The following is an 18,815-nucleotide window of genomic DNA, read 5'->3' as shown; positions in this document are numbered from 1 at the left end:
TCCATAGCCCAGGGACCTAGAGTAAAACCAAATACTGTTGGTCTAAAAACAAAAATAGTGATAAAATGACTCCTAATGACATTCTGTACTCATAGACTGACCATTGGCCTTGCTTGACCATCATCAGAGAAGCTTCCTCCTGGATTAGGTGGAAACAAACATAGACCCAGAGCCAAAGACTGCAGAGAATGAAAAACTTTGGAACTCTTAGCACAAAGTGGTATGTCTATCAAAACCTTCCTCTCAGAGCTCAGGGATCCCTGCAGAAGAAGAGGTGGAAAGAGTTTAAGAGCCAGAGAGAATGGAAGATACAAAGACAACAAGGCCCTCTAAATCGACTGAGCAATGCTCATGTGAATTCACAGAGACGAGCAGAACGCACAGGGCTTACATGGCTCTCTACCAGTCCTCTGAGTATATATTATGAATTCTAATATAGTGTCTTTCTTTATGGCATTCCTCAGTGTGCATACAAGTGGGTCTCTAAGACTTGTGCCTTTTCTTGGGCAATGTGATAATTTTTTTGTCTTATTTTATTTTGTTAAACTTACTCTTAAACACCTGTTTCTACTGAGATAGGAAGGGGGTGGATCTAATTAGGAGGAGAGGGGAGGAGGAACAGGGAGTAGTAGAAGTGGGAAACAGCAATCAGAATATATGACAAGAATATTTTCAATAGGGAAAAATAAGGATAGAATCATTAGGCTATAAATTCAAGAGATGTGGAGACACTACCTAAATATGGAAGAAAGAAATTTATTTTCTAAGAATCCTACAGCTTTTCTACAAGTACTAAAGAATTTAACTCCATTTTGGCAGCAAGCCATTACATTCTCACCAAATTTACAGGAAAAGAAATATCCTGATATGTATTTAAAATGTTTTTTGTTGTGTTAACAGAGATAAACCCAAGTTTAGTGTCTACTTGTATTTGAAAGACTTTTGAGGGCACTACATTTTAAGTATTATAAGCGTCGTAAGTAATCAAGAAAATACTTTGATTAGCTCAGCTTTCTAGAATACAAAGCTTAATAATTCTGGGAGTTAGTAAGGAAACAAAAGGGAGACAGCATCCAAATACTAAACAGAGTCTCACCTTTGTAAATGGACTGGCCCTGGCAATATTTGATTCCAGGACTAAAAGTAGGAGCTGTTGATTGGTATAATTACTGACACAGACTACAAGAATGAAGATACCTGGAAATAACTGAAGATTATTCTAAAACCTACTTGAAGGTTAGCATAATGTTCATTACATAATATCCTTAATTTTATAAATATGCCACACAGGAAAATGGCACATTCTATAGATAGCAACTGATACTTTTAAACCCTTTTTATTCTATTAGGTAGTATGAGGTGGCAGGAAGCTAGGATTTGAAACACTGGGATGGAATTCAGTGAACTTGGGCTTTGCTTTTTTTGGTCTGATTCCTGATTGTATTCCTGATTGCAAGTGGATCTCGGAGTTGGGGATTTAGCTCAGTGGTAGAGTGCTTGCCTAGCAAGTGCAAGGCCCTGGGTTCGGTCCCCAGCTCCAAAAAAAAAAAAAAAAGAAAAAAAAAAAAGAAAAGAAAAGCAAGTGGATCTCTACAAGTTTCAGACCAGCCAACATTCCCTATTAAGACCCTACTTTAATGTGAGTGTTCTATCCAGTCTCCACACTATTTTAGGTTGTGGGTAAGATTTAACATATATTAAAACGCTTTCAGAAACTCACGGTTGTTATACAGGACGGGTTTTATTTTCAAGTAACCTGTGAAATGTTCTCACAGAAGGTTTTGTTTGATTGTTGATCCTCTGACAGAAACTTCATTTTGAAAATAAGACTGTTGTACTGGGAGTGAAGCCACAGGCCTTTAAATCCGAGCTCTATGGAGGCAGAGGCAAGTGGATTTCTACAAGTTTCAGACCAGCCAACATTCCATAGTAAGACCCTATTTCAAAAATAAAATAAAAATAAGGCAATTGTTACTTCAATTTTCTTGTTTTTAATAATACTTTATAAAAGTTATGCACAGTGACTCTGCACCATGTGTGTAGCCTCCCATAATTACCAGAGTCAGGAAGGTGTCAGAATCGGGACTGTATACATGTATGGTCCATACTGCCATTTCCTGCTTGGTAGTTTTGCAACATTTTAAACTCAGACTCAAGTGTTTCCAGAGCTATCCTCACTACTCCTGCAGAGACTGTCCTGTGGTAAATGGGTTAAGACTTTTTACACGGTCTGTTAAACATTCATTTCAGGAATAGGTTCGGAATCCTCAGTGTAGTACACACAATTATCTGGCCAATAGTTTTCAAATATTTTTGTAATGGCATCTGTTCTTTAAAGTTTTCAGTGCTAGGATTATAGCTTAATGCTGGAGCGTGTGACTCCAACACACTCATAAAACCCTCAGTTAGATTCCTTTAGCCCTACCATCAAATTTAAATTTAACAATTTATAAAGGCATCATTTTTGCCAGAGCCCGATAAATACGGCACATAAATACAAATACATAACTGTTTCCCTTAATCTCCCTTGCAGCAAGCATCTGAAGAACACTAGATAACCTTTCTGGAGCCCACCTTCTAGTATCTTTATTTCTGAAACAAACTCACCATATTTAATTCTTCCAAAGCATCCTGCTTGTAACCCTTTGTCTCCAAGTTTGCTATTTTTCCACAGTGAATACCCCACTTTCTTATTAGTCTTGCCAGCTTGCATGGTTACTTGTTCTCAGCTCCATGTGTAACCTTCTCAACCTTGAATTCTTCCATTCAATTCAAGACAGAAATCATGAAGAAGCAACCTAAATGAGTCTTTTATTAGGGTAAATGGGGGAGCCAGTATTCAGGTAAAGTATTCCAGAACTGGTTCCTGACAACCTGGAGGAGAAAGGTCATGGAACCAATGGATAGGCTCCCACTTTCGCAGTGAGCCATTGAATATGATCTTAGGGTGTTGCAGGTCTTGTCCTGTGTTCTGCACACCAAAATTGCATTCAGTATGGTAATGGGATTGTGCATGATAAAGTGTCTACTACCATCAGTGAGATCATGATCCTGTCAAATTCAGACATGTTGGATGTGTCTGGGGTTGAGGAAGGGCTATAAAAAACTCTGAGGAAGAAAGAAACATGTTCCTGAACCTAGTCATTACAGAAGAAAAGTTTTAATGGAGTTTGCCTTAGGTAGGAAATGGTGAGGAATCAGGGCTATCCCTGATCTACCAAACTGTTACTGATTTGATGGCATTTAATTGTTCCTGCTAAAAATCCTTTTCTAAAAATCTCCTCTGATGCCTTTGCCTGAGTTCCTGTGCATTCATTCTTCTATGTGTGTTAGAGAACTCCATGACAGTAAGTGTGTTATATTTGGAATACATTTTAATTGATATTCTACCTCTAAGGTCAAGCATGTGGTTAATAATAGGGAAGGGTGGATGGATAAGTAGGTGGGTAGGTGGGTGGGTGGGTGGGTGGATGGATGGATGGATGGATGGGTAGATGGATGGATGGATGTATTGGCCAACTGAATGATACCTTGATTTAAGTGAGTAAGAACTGACAAGAGAGACAATTCCTGACAAGAATGTCCTTTTCTTATTGCCAGCTTGTTTTGAATTTGCCTATGTGTGAAGAGTAGATCCAGCACATTTCCCAGAATGCAGTCATAGTAGAGCTGGCCTTAAGGAGTGGTCTAGTATGAGTCATAGCCTTCTTCCCATATCTGGAGCCATATATTTATAGCTAATGCAGTGGGGTTTTTTATTTGTTAAACTGCAAAAAATAAATGGTTTTATGAAGGCCAAACAAAAGACTAATGGAAAGGGCTTTAATAATTAATTTTAAAGAAACTTACAAATGACAGCTCAGCTATGAAGTTTTAGCAACACTTATGTTAAGGTTTTGAGTGGAAGATGTAGCCCTTTAGGTCGTTTGGGGATCCACTGAGGATGGTGTGATGACAATCTCACTTCTTTTGTCCCCTGTTTCTCTTTGAAATAGTTCACCACATTCTTGGACAGAGGGTGCTATTCACTTGAGAGCTACACGATGGTGAGAGTCAACTAAGAGGTTAACGTGTTCTTTATTGCATAACACACTTTCGAAATCACTCTTAAAACGATGTTTAGTTTCTTTTTAGCCTAGTTAGCACATTATTGTTCCCAGATACTGACTACAGACCAGTGTCAAAAGAGCTGCTGGGTCTGTACATTTTCCTTTCTTTAGGTAATTCCATTGATGGGTCTTAGTGAATCCCCTCAAAAAAGGAAGGAACACAAATTACAAAACTGTTGCAATTCCTCTACACAAGAGGCAAAGGAACTTATATTTATTGAATATGTACTATATCCAAAACACCATTATTTGCTTTTTCATGAAGTGCCTTAGTAAATCTTCATAGTTACCATTTTTTAGAGGAAGAAATAGTCTTGGGAGGTGAAGCAGTCTTCCCACCCACCACACAACATGTGGACAGCTAAGGATCATTCCAGGTACATGTAACACTAAGCCTCCATTCTTTCAATAATATTACTGTTACTGTTATTAATGTTACATGTTTGAAAAACCATGTTGTGAGAAATCTTGCTGACAAAGTTAACTATATCACAAGATGCAAAGAGAAGCACTCTAAGATGTTCATGTCCTCTCTGGCTCCCTCATTCATTCTCCTTTGGAGCAAGTAAGGAAACCTATTTCTCCTACTGGCCCCTCCATTGTTGTATTCAATGCCCAGATTTATGTTAATTAAATAAGATTATTTGCATTGGGATGGGAATTTCAGACTTCACAAAAAAAATTGCAACATTGTGTTTCTTCTCTGTTTGACTAAAATTAAAATCCGTTCAGGTTAGTGACTTACCCAAAGTCATATAGCTAATTAATAGGAAAGGGCTTTCAACTAAATGTAGAATTTGCTGACCACACATACTGTTCCCAGTACATCCACAAGTGAGAATGTGTGCTTTGTTTGCTAAGGATGGGAAAGGATTTGACTCTTTCATGTGCTGCTGCTTTTTTGCTTGAGAAAAGCTCATCTCTCTAAGGCATAAAATGTATTAGATGTTCACAGTCCTCTCCGTATCTTTGGTAATTAATTGAATGTGAAGATGTCAATCTGCATCTTAAACTATTCCACAAATGAGCACTGGGGGTATAAGAAAGTGGTTAGAGTATTATGATTCATTCTCAATTATACGAAGGTCGGCCTCAGCACAGTGTAGAAAGGAGGATTAGAAATTCAGCTCTGATGGGAGTCGAGGCTGCCAGCCTTTGCTGAGATTTCTTAAGTGATGTAGTTCTATCAGCAACCTAGGCTCAGCTGTTTTCTAAAAGATTCCATATATGAATATGAATATATATATTAAGAAATTCAAGCAAAAGGAAGAAGAGTGACTTTCAAATGATTTACCCATACTCACCAGATGAAATGGCAAAGCAGGAAGAACATCTGATTTGGGTTGCACAAGCTGGGATCTACATTTTTGAGTTTCGTTTTTAACTAAATCCGGCATTGTAGAACCACAGAAACCCGTTCAGTGATTTAAGACAGGATATGAGGGCAGAGGAACTTGATTCTGAGTACGAACTTCTGAAACATAAACTATCAGCAACAAAGAGAAGGCTTGGTGAAGCACACTTGGCATTGCCACTCGTGAAATGAGTTTAAGCTTTCAGCTTTTAGTGTTGTAGCTTTTGCCATTTCAAGTAGTGCTGAAGATGGCAGGAACAGTTGAACCTTTAAACCTAGCATCCATCATCGTTCTCCAAGATTATTGATTCTTTCCCATCTCTGCGTTGCCTTTAATACAAGCAGGCATACTTGGTCTGAATGTAAAGAATCATTCCTTAGTCTAATCATTTTTTCACATTTATAGGCATTGGATAAAATAGCCACAGAATGTTTTTCTTTTGAGTACTGAAATTCTTCATCATTTGAGATCAGTCTTCTCATTTAGAAGGAGAAGATAAAAATCTCAATAACCGTTAAGCCAAATAAATAAATAAATAGATAGATAAATAAATAGATAAATAAATAACTGACATGCTCTATGGGACTAATGAAAGATACAAAATGAGGAAAATAAGCCCAGAACTTGCTGGTGCCTCTTCTGTCTTGGTAGTATTTGCAAAGCTAAGAGAGCTGTCACATTTTTTTAAAGTTAATTTTTTAATTGTTTCATTTGTTTACATCCAAATGTTGCCTCTGTTCCCAGTTCCCACCCCCATCCCCTTTCCCCTTTGCCTCTGAGAGGATGCTCCTCCCACCCACCTCACCTGCCCCCACCACCCTTCCTTAGGGCATCAAGTCTCTACAGCATTAAGCACATCTTATCTCACTGAGACCACTATGCTCTTGGACTGGTAGTTTAGTCTTTGGGAGCTCTGAGGGGTTCGGGTTTAATTGATACTTTGGTCTTCCTATGAAGTTGCAATCCCCTTCAGTTCCTTCAGTCCTAATCCTAACTCTCTGATAAGGGTCTCAGACATCTGTCTCAGTCAGTTGCTGGTAGAGCTTCTCAGGGGACAGCGATGCTAGGCTCCTGTCTGCAAGCCCAACATGGCATCAGTAATTGGTGTCAGGATTTGGTGCCCACCCATGGGATGGGTCCCAAGTTGAATTGGTCACTGAATGGCCTTTCCTTCAATCTCTGCTCCATTTTTGTCCTTGCATTTCTTTTAAACAGGAACAATTCTGGGTCAAAACTTTTGAAAATACGTTGGTGACCCCATCCCTCCACTGTGGCCCTGTCTATCTACTGGAGGTGGTCTCCTCTGGTTTGATCTCCCCACTGTTGGGCATTTCAGCTAAGGTCATCCCTATTAAGTCCTTAGAGCTGCTCACATTCCATGTCTCTGGGACTTTCTAGGGGTTTCCTCCACACGCATACCCGACTTCCTGCAGCTGCATGTTTCCATTTACTCTCCTGGCCCCCTGAGTGTCTTCCTATCTCCTCCCATATCTGATCCTGCCTCCTCATTCCCCCTCCTGTCTCCCACAAGATTCCTTCTTCCCTCTGCCCTCCCCCGTGATTATTTTTCCCCCTTCTAAGTGGGATTGAAGCATCCTCACTTGGGCCTTCCTGCTTGTTAAACTGCTTACTGTCTGTGAGTAATATCATGGCTATTCTGTACTTTTTGAAGGGGAAGACTCCATTCGTGTTTCCTTTATTGCTTCTATTTCCATTTTTAGGTTTTGGATTGTTTTATTCATTTCTCTCACCTGTTTGATTCTGTTTTCCTGTATTTCCTTAAGAGATTCATTTAGATCCTCTTTAAAGGTCTCTACAATCTTCGTGAGATTTAAGGCCATTGTCTTGCTCTTCGCTTGTGTTAGGATATCCAGGGCTTGCTGTAGTAGGAGAGCTAGGTTCTGATGGTGCCATATTGCACTGGCTTCTGTTCCTGTACTTGCCTTTTGCCATTTGTTTGTCTTTTGTGATGACTGGCCTGGTAGTCCAGGGGAGTATAAACCCTCTGGGACTAGTTGTCCTGTATAGCGGCAGGACTCTCAAAGGCAGACCAAGCTGTGGACTGGGGTATAGGGTGCAGATCCTTGATTGCAGGTGGAGGGAGGTATAAAACTGAAGGAAAGGTGGAGCTCCAATAGGAAGGAGTAGAGCTCAAGGCTGCTAGGCTTGCTGGGGTCCCAGTAGGCAGAGGTATTGGGGCAGGAGTGTTTCACCTACCTGTCCCAGGTTGGACCAGATCTCCTGGGAGGCAGGCAGAACTGTGGGGTGTGGAATGGTGTGCTGATCCTCTATTGCCGGTGCCAGCTCATGCTGGCAAGGATGTGGAGTAATGAGAACTCTTCTCTATTGCTGGTGGGAGTGCAAACTTACACAACCAAATGTACTTGGCGGTTTCTCAGAAAATAGGGAAGAGTTCTACCTCACTCCTGGGCATATATCCTAAAGATGCTCCATCACACCCACAAGAGCACTTGCTCAACTATGTTCATGGCAGCTTTATTTGTAACAGCCAGGAACTAGGAAAAACCTAGATGTCTGTCAACTGATGAATGGATAAAGAAAATGTGGTTCATTTGCATAATGGAATTCTACTCTACTATTAAAAACAAGGACATCATGCACTTTGCAAGCAAATTGATGGAACTAGAAAACATGATCCCAAGTGAGGTAACCCAGACCCAAAAGGACATGCATGGCATGTATTCACTTATAAGTGGATAGTAGCCATACAATACAAGATAATCATGCTTAATCCAGACCCAAAGAAGCTGAGGAAGAAGGATCCCCGAAGGAAGATGCTTGAACTTCACTGAGAAGGGGGAAAATGTTAACGTGATTCTTATTGACTAACATGTCCTTTCACCCAGTATTCCACAAAGATGCCTTGGCTTGGGGAAGGGATGTTTTTATGATTGTTTTGTTTCTGCTCCATGACTCTTCCAGAGAAAGAAAGACCCAAATGTTTAACAAAGAAACTCAGGATCAGGAGTCAACAAGTTGAGGTATTATTGTCACTTATGTTCTGAGCAGGCCAGTAAAGAGGACCTTTCTATCTTTTAGTTTTTTCCTCTGTCAGTCCAATTAATAGTACCTGTCTGACTGACTGTTTGGTTATAAGCATTGACAAGGAAACTAAAATGTATGGTAAAATTATGATCTTGTTTAGATATATTTTCTAAAAATTATTAAATTTATTTATTTTTACTTTCTTTTTGAAATTTTTTCATTGAAAAAAATCATACAGTATTTTATCATCACACCCTTTCCTTCCCTCAACTCTTCCCAGACCCTCCCTACCCATCACCCCCAACCCTTTCTTTCTCTCTCTTTTGAAAACAGGTCAGAAAAGTAACATAAACTAAACAAGAAATTCTCTCTCATACATCATCACTAGAAAATAGAGAACAAAAACAAAAAAGCCCACAAAATCAAAAAAAGGATAACGTATAAGCAAAAGACCAATAAGACAAAAGTGCCCAAACAAAGCAGTTATGAAACTAGACATTTTATACTATTTTAATGTGATGCTGCTATAGGAGGAACTCAGTTCCCAGACATGTGAAAACTTCTCTGGGAGTTGTTGAAATAAGAAAAGAGGAGGGGGCTGGAGAAATGGTTTAGCAGTTAAAGCACTGACTACTCTTCCAGAGGTCCTGAGTTCAGTTCGCAGCAACTATGTGGTGGCTCACAACTATCTGTAATGAGTACCGGATGCCCTCTTCTGGTGTGTCTGAAGACAGTAACAGTGTACTTATATACATAAAATAAATAATTCTTTAAAAAGGTTTAAAAAATGAAAAAAGAAAATAGGATAGTTCAACATTACAAAAAATGTAAATAGTAGGGTGGGTCTCTAGAGTTAAATTCTATGGTGTTTAGGAGTGTGGGACTAACTCAGGATTCAGTCAAGAAAAGCCTCTGTTTTCTGATCTGGGCTATGAGGCAGGCAGGAGCAGTTGGAATGTGAATACTCTGGAAAATAATCCAGTTTTTGATGAAACACATTGACCCCTAGGTGCCTCTTTTGGGTAGGAACACAGCAGCTGAAAACAGCCTTCCTGAGTTCAAATCCCAGCTGTAACGGAACCTCCATGTTTTAGTTCTTTCATCCTTACCCTGATAGAGACCTACATCCTAGGACCTTTGGAAGGTGAAAAGGTTTAATTAATAGAATGAGTTATTATGAGTAGCATCAAGCATCCATATAACACCTGAACAGAACAGGATTTAGTATATAAAGAGCTAAATAGATGGGATTTCCTGGGAACAGGCCTGGAGCTGTGGTGAATCATGACTAGCCATCAGGTGATAACAGGAGGAGCTTGTTGGCCTTACAACCTTTTCAATCTTCTCATTTTACAAATCACTTTTTAAAAAATATTGGCCCAGCAAACCCAATACATTCGTACCTGTCTTCTTTCATTTAGTCTATCCTTGTATTTGATCACTTTAGGGGCCTAAGCCACTGAGACTGCTAAGAATATAAAATTATGTTTGACTCATATTCTATAGTAGAAAATATTTGATTCTAATATATTTGGACAAAGTCACATTAGAACTAATTTTATCAAAATCACTGATCTTTGTGTCTGAAATACAAAGTATCTTCTTTATAAATCAGTAGGTCTCAACCTCTGGATTATAACCCCTTTTGAGGTTGGGGGGGTCAAATGACTGTTTCACAGGGGTCACCTAAGATTATGGGAAAGCACAAACATTTACTTTACAATTCAAAACAGTAGCAAAATTACAATTACGAAGTGGCAATGAAATAATTTTATGGTTGGAGAGCACCACAACATGAGAAACTGTTTTAAAGGGTCACAGCCGTAGGAAGGTTGCTAAGCAAACACCAGCGCTGTGAAGCAAACAGACATAGTCAGGGCCTCTAGTCTGCAAGGAGGTGCATGTATTAAGAGATCTTTCTGAGTTAAACAATACCTAAAATACCGTGGCTGTCATGTGCACTGGTTACTTTGTGTAACTTAGCAGTGCTTATCTAAGAGTTGTGATTATTTCTTTCATACATACTGTTAGCAACAGCACCCATCTTTCAGAACAAGGCTCACCCATGAAGAATTAACGAAGCTCAGTACATGGTCAGAAGTTTCTCAAAACTGACATTTCTCGATTTCCCACTAGACATGAGCGCAAGCAACCAGTGGATTTTTTTTTAAATGACCTAAATACAGTCAATGGTGACAATAAGGAATGGAGAATTCTATAGTTTTAACATTCTAACTCATTTTCATCAAAGAAAAGCATAAAGTCTGAGGCAGCCCTGGGGCTGAATCCAGTTCCTTCTAGTTTCAGATTGTCTGATTTTGGGCAGGTGGCTAAGCTGCTGGATCTTTGTTTTTCCATTCGCAAAGCAGAGTTAATGCTGGTGTCTGGTGAACTGGTAAATGTTTAACAATGAGTTGTCAGTGAGCAAGAAAACATGCATTTATGGGGGTTGCTGACTTCTACAGTATAATTCCCATTGTGGCTTCTTTCGAGCTACCAATGGGATGTCCCTGAACACAGAGCTGTGAAGCAGTGAGTGACAGGAGGATAACACTTCTACCCATGAGAGGCACTGAGCCTTAGTCAGCCCGGGAGACAAGATAATAGTCTAGGAAGCAGTGCATAGTGATTACTGCATCTGTTCTCCAGATGCATTGATATGGTTTGCATCTAAAATGGCCCCTTAAAAGCTCACGAATTGAAGGCTTTATTCTCACCGCAGTAGTGTTCAGAGGGTTGACTAGATCATGAGAGTTCTGACTTCATCAGTGGATTAACTCATTGATCAGGTCATAGCCTGCTGAGCTATCAAGAGGTGGTAGAAATTCTGGGGATGGGGCCTAGTGAAGGAAGTAGGTTATTAGTGGCACTTCCTTGAAGGATGCATTTATTCTCCAGGTGTACCCCTTCCCCAGGTTCCATGCATTCTCTATTCTATGCTGCTTTGCCCCAATATAGGCCAAGAAACAACAGAGCCAAGAGACCATGGGCTGAAACCTCTGCTACAGTGAGCCACGTTAAGTATTTCCTCTTTGCAAATTGATTATCTAATTTTGTCATAGTGGTGTGAGGCTACTACAGTTATTTAGGTTTATATACTTTGAGGTTTTTTTTTTTATTAATGGTAGTATATATAATCCTGCTCAAGAAATTCATGCAAATTCATGTTGGCTTCCTGGAGCTTTGTGACTAGTTCCCACATACTGCTGCCTATCTCCAGGTCTTGGATTTCCTAACTACTATATGATACAAACACCACAGAATACAAGACTAGAATGTGATCAAGTGTCCTTTCTGATTCTCCAGGATGGCCTTCCAGTCTGCCTTCCAATTAGCCGTGCATATGGAGTCCCACCTTTCTCCTGCTAAAGTATCAGTGATGGACAGGTAAGGACAAGAGAGGTCAGGTACCGCCATGCATGCCGCATTTGAAATAGCCGATGGCATGCAGCCTGAACCAAAGGCGAAGCAGAGTCAGACTTAGAGCACAGGGTTATTCACGGGAGTTCGTGTGAAGCAATATACTTTAGTTTAAAAGAAGTGTTTAGATATGAAGATGTTCACCAGTTATAGCTCACTGGTTTCCTGTGGAGGGTGGGGCTACACTGAGTGAGTGAAGCCACTTTCAAGCTCTGTACCTATTATCTAATAGATGTGACATTTATCTAATTTTTTTCTGGAGAAATCCAACAGGGAGCCCATATTTGGTGTCCATAATAGTGTGGTATTTCTAATAATAAGCAATAGAATTTACTAACTGGCTGACCATTGACAGACACTCCTTGGTTCTAGGCCTCCCACCATGTCTCTTAAGACCTCTGAAGTGGAAAGTTTGGAAAGTTGGTTGGATGATGTTTTACTGGGGCAAACACATGAAAGAATGTTTACCCGAAGTAGACTCAGGTGAAAGACTAAGGCAGACTCATGAAGGAACATTTTGCTGAAGCAGACACAGGAGAGAAGATGTTCTGCTAAAGCAAGCATGTGAAAGAACACATGATTCAAAATTCTTTGCTAACAACACCCATGTATTGGTCCATCTTACATTACGTAGTTGAGCCAAATTTGTCAGGACTCTATAGAGAGAAACAGTAAAAAACTTCTGGTGGTGTGTTGCAGTTTCCTGACGTGGGCTGATTGGCAGAGTGATGTCAGCTGAGACAGATGCACATGCATGTGGAGGACGTGTGATATTTGATGTTTGGAGAGAGTATGAAAAGGACTTGATAGACAGTGATGGAGGCTGAGCGTGGCTGGCTGATTGAGCTAGCTGTGCGATGCTATTTGTCTTGTCTCCGCTGATCTTCTCTTCCCTGAGAGAGGCACAGCCGAGAATTTCTCCTGGAGTCCTTTCATGCCGTGCTGAGGCTGAGGCTGAGGTTTGACTGTCTCTGCTAGGTAGTGCCACTGTTGCTGATTGATGCTTGCTATCCCAACTCTACCAAACTGGACCGCTGGTGTATCCATGAAGTGTTTGCGTGTGGATCAAGCTGCCATTGCCTGCCACCCTGTGAACTGAATTGCCAATTTCCAAACAACATAGATGGAAGTTGCTCCAAAGAAACTTTCTAAACAGGTATACTCCCCCACAAAACCCATATCCTTTGGTATACTCCCCCACAAAACCCATATCCTCTCTTTTCCACTACCTCTGGTGGGCTACAAGAGAGGTTACAGCATTCAAGAACCATCATTAAAAGTAGGTTTTGAAAAACGTATAGATCTCAGTAATGCATTCTTTCTCTCCCTCAACTCTGGCCTTGCTCTCAGCCTACTTGTGTTGACCAGAATTGGGGCTCAGCTCCAGCCTTCCTGCCTGATGCAAGGACCATGTCCTGGAGTGTGGGCTATGGATTAGAGGGAAATAGTTCTCTGAGGCTGGTGTTAGGAGGAAAGGCTAAGGGACCCACACTGGACAGCAATAACCACAGGCAACTCTTCAGAGGCCTACCACACACGATAGAAGTGAGATTGCCGGTGCAGAGCAAGACTGAGAGACTTGGTCAGAACACAAACTCTGTGCACAATGGAGATGCAATTTTGTCTGACTCTCAAGACTGCTACTTTCCTACACCAAAGAATGAGTGCATGTCCTTGGCCTGGAAACTGCTACCTTTTAACCTTGTGGCCTCTTCTCTCTCTGAACCTTCAGCAAACTTACTACTAAACAAGACCTATCAGAGCAGATTACAATAACATCCAAACTTTCATCAGCACCCAGTGTTCCTGCTTTTCTGCATCTGCTGCAACTGAAAAGGGGCTGGATATAAATGGCATTCTCTCCCCGCTGAGGGTCCCTTCCAATTGTTTCTTCAACTGCCTCTCGTCCTGCTCTAATGAGTACCCTTTGGCTGGAGCATTTAGTTCATTTAATAGCTCAAGTTCACTTCCTCCTCCTCCTGTTTCTCCCAGTCCTCACTGTTCCCTGCTTCATTATGAAGCAAACACTTCTTTCCACTATATTGACCCAAATATTTTTGTCAGTTTACTTGTGTCACTGAAAACCTAGTATTTATTCAGGCCAACCACAGACAAAGACTGTGTTGTGAAGCTGTGGCTGTAGCTAGATCACCTTTCATTGGCATGGATTTTTTTTAAATGCCAGTGTCTTTCAGATATAATACAGGATGGCATATCATTTCATTACCCTGACAAATAGTCTGTGATACTTTTAATTCTTACTGATCTTGTTACTCTGTAACATTTACTGTGTAACTTTGGCACTGTCATTCCGTTGTTGTAAGGCTGTGTGGCTATAGCTTTGGACTTTGTTTATTTGAAGATTTTTTTCTGTCATCTCTACCATGCACATTTTATATTAATCTTTTTTTAAAATTATTTGTATATGTGTGTTGGGGATATACACACGTAAGTATACCTACTCCTCCAGGAGCCTATGGAATCCAGAAGAGGTTAATAGCACCAGGAGAGCTGGAGTTACATGTGAGCTGTTCAACACAAGCACTGATTTTCTGCCAGCCGAGTACACACCCTTAACTACTGAGCCATCACTCCAGCCCTTTCCTTTCTGTTCAATTGCTTTATAAATGATAAAAGTGTGTATTGGTCCATCTAACAAACCTTATTTAACAACTGCTTGAATGTCCTCTATGAATTACTTTCAGGTATGGTAAAATATGTTTATAATTATATTAGATAACATTCTAAATATAATACATAATATTCATATACTATGATTATGATAATATAGACAATATCTGTATGCACGTACCTCTCCTGACTATTAGGATAATTTTCATTTTCATTCCATGAATTCTCACACTTAAGATCACTATAATGAACATTTTGGTAGCTCCTTGTAGTACTATATCAGTAATCTTGTTTCTACACCATCTTCATCATTTGTGAGATAAAATTTGAAAATACAAAGCCACCCTATGAATAAGCTTTTGACTGTCTCTCCTTCCTAATTTCTCATCACTTCTCAACTTCACACTTTTTCAATAACCACTCTAATTAAATATAGTCATTGTTTTTTAAATTTAGAATACCTTTAGAATGAACATGAAATTGCTACTATCCTGAACCGGTCTGCCTCCATTTTGGGTTTGAAAGTCATCTTACAATAAAGACAAACTATATTCTTTCCTATTAATGATAAAATCTCTGTGTCTCAAAGATTGTGCTATGCCCGACCTGTAACCTTAACTACAAATGGTTCTGTACTGCCTGTTCTGGGGAAACAGCAGCCATGTCTTTCTTTCGAAAAGTTGTTATTAACTTGCAATTGTGCCTTTGTTTCAGGAGGTTGTTACCACAATCTTGCAACCATAATTTGGTTTCAAAAGGTTATTATGACCAACTGTTGCTATGACTACTTTAATATATTTTGCTTCTGTAACCCCACCTATTTGCCCACCAATCCCCTATTTGGAAACCCTGTACCCCTGACCAATGCTGACCTCTTGAATCCTGCTTTAGCACAGAGCCAGCCTGTGTACACACAAATAAAATAGGCTTACTTTAATTAATTGTTTGCTTTGATTAATTTGCCCATCATCATTTGGAATCGTTCTCCTTGCAATCTTTTGGATTACCAGAGGTAGTCAGGGTCAGACACGGTCATGATGGGATATGAAGAAGACATTAGAGAAGTTGTCCTTGCTCATTTGTGTGCTCTTTCTCCCTCTTTCCCTGTCCCTGCACCAGGTAAGCACAAAACAAGAAAATAGGCACCTGCAAGCTTCAGATTGTACCCTCGTCAGCCAGCAAGTCTAACTTGCTCCTTGTGAGAAAACATGCTATTGTTTAAGCTATTCAATCTACCACATAGCTAGGGCAACCCAGGCTAATTATACAAGCAAGATCCATCGATCCTATCGTTTGTAACATAAATAGATAATTGAATAGCTAATAGATTGGTTTACGATTTATTATGTTCCTGTATTTTTTACTTTCTTTTTTTTTCATGACAGCCTTACAAATATTCCCATTATGTAAAATAATAAAAGTCTTCTGGGATATTTGGAGAACTCAAAATGGCCCGAAAGTGGTGGTGCAGTGGGAGGGAAGTCACTGGAGAGATGAGCAGATTCTAGAGGCTACAGTTTGAAGGGCCTTCTATGCCAAGTCCATGGGCCTGGCCTTTAGCCTACTGAGGCTCCTGTTTGGAAAGTTTCAGGGGTGGGGGAGGAATGCAATCCAATTCACATTCTACAGATAACTCTGACAGGAATGTGGGGGCTGCAAGTAGGAATCCCAGCTAGGAGACCAGCAAATGTGAGGGTCAAAGGAACGCAGGAATGCAAGGCACAGGCAGGAAGAATGGCAAAGCTAAGGGGGGGGGCTTAGAGGGTAAGAAAATGGGCAGAGAGAAGAACTGTCTACAGCCCTTCAGCTCATCCAACAATGTACTCCCTGTGGACAAAGCACTGCAGAGCAGCGGGGGTAGATTTGCTCATGTGTAAGAAACGTGTTCTTATCCACAGTCTATGAAGTAAGGTGAATATTTTCAGCAACTCCCCACCCCCACCCCCATTCTGTAGAAGAGATGTTACTCAGAGCTCACTGAGGTCAGAGTGCTGCTAACTGGCAGACCAAGGCTTAGGCCCTGGGCTTCCATCCATCTGCCAGGTCAGGGCTTCCTCAGCTGTCTGGATTCACGGGCCTAGCAGGGGTTATCTGGTTACTGTTTGCCAATTTGTTTATCAGAACAGAGACTGCCCCATGGAGCAGGCCTACCATCTGTAACTCTCTGTATACAATCTGATAGCTTAATTGCTGTTACATGAATATATCAACAGTAACACTGTTCTTATTTAAATATTTGTATAATATAACAATAAACACTAATTTCTCTTATACCACCATAGGTTGAGGGTATAGCTCAGTGGTAGGTCCATTGTGTACCACACACAAGGTTTATTGCATCCCCAGCTCCAAAGACAGCAAACCAACCAACACTATAGCTAGCTTAATTAATTTTCAAAGTATGAAAACAAATAAGCAGAAAACCAACATTGTCAATATACATCTTGGCAAGAATAAGGGCTGGACTGTGTGTCCTGATTAGTGTCTGGCCAAATTGGTTCCTCAATTCTTTTTCTTGATTTTAGACAGGGTCTTGTCATGTAACCCAGGGAAGCTTTGGATTTGCAACGTTCCTGTTGGGGAGCGGGGAGGATTAAAGTCACATACCATGATGCCTGGCTGCTTCAACCATCACACCACACCCATGTTACCGCCACTAGCCAAGGTTTCTACAAAGAACTCAGAGAAGAGAATATCCTGCAGGAATTGGACAGAACAATCTCCATCTGTGACATCACATCAGTATTTACCAAAGTGGATGACAGGGTGCACGGGTTCTGGAGAGGCCTGCAGTACCATGTGTTAGAAGTCAGAGTTACAGTTTCAATTTGAGAACCTAATTCTGAATTATCTGTACTCAGTGAGTGCCTCAGGCTTGCATTTTGGGATTCTATGATGTAGCAAATGAGAATCCAAAGGAGGCACAACAGAGACCATGTCTAATCATCTTTCTGCCCTTCACTCTTATTTTTTCTGGAGTTTGGCAGGGACCATTTAAAAAGGGGAATCATCTTCTCTACAAACCCCTCAAGTGCTTCAGTGGAAGGAAAAGAAGGAAAGGGGTCTTCAATAGAGCTGCATTTTCCCCATCTATCTATCTACCTATTTATCTATATTTGTATCTCTCTCTCTCTCTCTCTCTCTCTCTCTCTCTCTCTCTCTCTATCTATCTATCTATCTATCTACTTTACATCCCATTGCATCCCCCTTCCCTATCTCCTCCTCACAGAATCCCTCCCCTATCCCCGTCCCTTTTGCTCTGAGAAGGAGGAGCACACCCTGCAAAACCAAGTCATTACAGGACTAGGCACATCCTCTCCCATTGAGATCAGACAAGACAGCCCAGTTAGGGAAATAGGGTCCACAGGCAGGCAACAGAGTCAGAGACAGCACCTGCTCTATGGGGCCACTTTGAATAGGTGTTAATTCAATCTTTAGTTCATAATTTCTGACACAGAGCATGAGAGTGTCACTAGTAGTAAGGCTCCATAACGGGAGATGGAATGTCACTGGAGAAAGAGAGGTATTGTAAGGATTCAGCTTCATAGCCACTGTAGAGTCAGATGTTCAATGTATTTTTAAAACTATATATTTAAGGTATGAAGTTATGAAAACAAGAAGAGGTGAGTGGCACGATGATGTATAATCAGATATGTTATAAAGCTAGTCAGCTCCAAACTTCTGCATATCTCTCTGAGGGTCATGAAATTCTCTAGCCCTGGACTTCGAATGAATGTAGCTTTTTCTGGGAGGACTTGATTACTCTCAAAGAATGGAACTCTGTTTTTCCTCTCTGAGCTTCAGGCCATGCCCAAGTCTCTTCTAGAGATTCAAACATATCAACAGTGGCATGTTAATTCTGAACTCTTAAGTGCTCTGGTCCGGCTAAGAACTTCTTCCCTCTGTGTTATTAGATGCCAGAATTCTCAGAACGATGTCATGAACTGTTTCTGCCTGGCAGGGATGAGAATCTATTTCCATGTCACTTGACCCCAACTTCAGGTTCCTGCTAACATGTGCAAAATCCTATCTGGACTCATAACTAGGACTGCCATTACTTAGCTCTTTCCGCTGCTGCTAACTTGACGTCTAAAACAGGAAAACATTGGAAAAAAGGTTTTACAAAATGTCAAGAAAAAAGATTTTCTTAAGATTAATTGTTGTGATTTAGAACAATAATATATTAAAGAAGAAAAATTAACATCATCTTAGTAATTTTAGTTAGATGAAATTGGGCATCTAAATTAATTTGTGGCTAGAGACAAAAGAAAAAAAATCCTTAACTTTATAAAAC

At 40.4% G+C, this 18,815-nt stretch overlaps 1 long non-coding RNA gene across 2 annotated transcripts in view; it reads left to right on the top strand.

Annotated features, from left to right (window-relative positions):
• Positions 1–15,463, top strand: part of LOC148004834 (uncharacterized) — a 57,300-nt gene extending 41,837 nt beyond the window's left edge. For both annotated transcript variants that reach the window (XR_015625658.1, XR_015625661.1), the window contains 3 exons: positions 11,777–11,857; positions 12,869–13,046; positions 14,361–15,463. This is a non-coding gene — a long non-coding RNA (uncharacterized LOC148004834). The remainder of the gene's footprint in view (positions 1–11,776; positions 11,858–12,868; positions 13,047–14,360) is intronic.
• Positions 15,464–18,815: the final 3,352 nt, after the last annotated feature.

Source organism: Rattus norvegicus, chromosome 7 (assembly GCF_021556685.1).
Source record: "Rattus norvegicus strain SHRSP/BbbUtx chromosome 7, alternate assembly SHRSP_T2T, whole genome shotgun sequence".
Taxonomy (NCBI): Eukaryota; Metazoa; Chordata; class Mammalia; order Rodentia; family Muridae; genus Rattus; species Rattus norvegicus.
The sequence above is the reverse complement of the archived record's forward strand: the minus strand, read 5'-3'. Positions and strand labels throughout refer to the sequence as shown.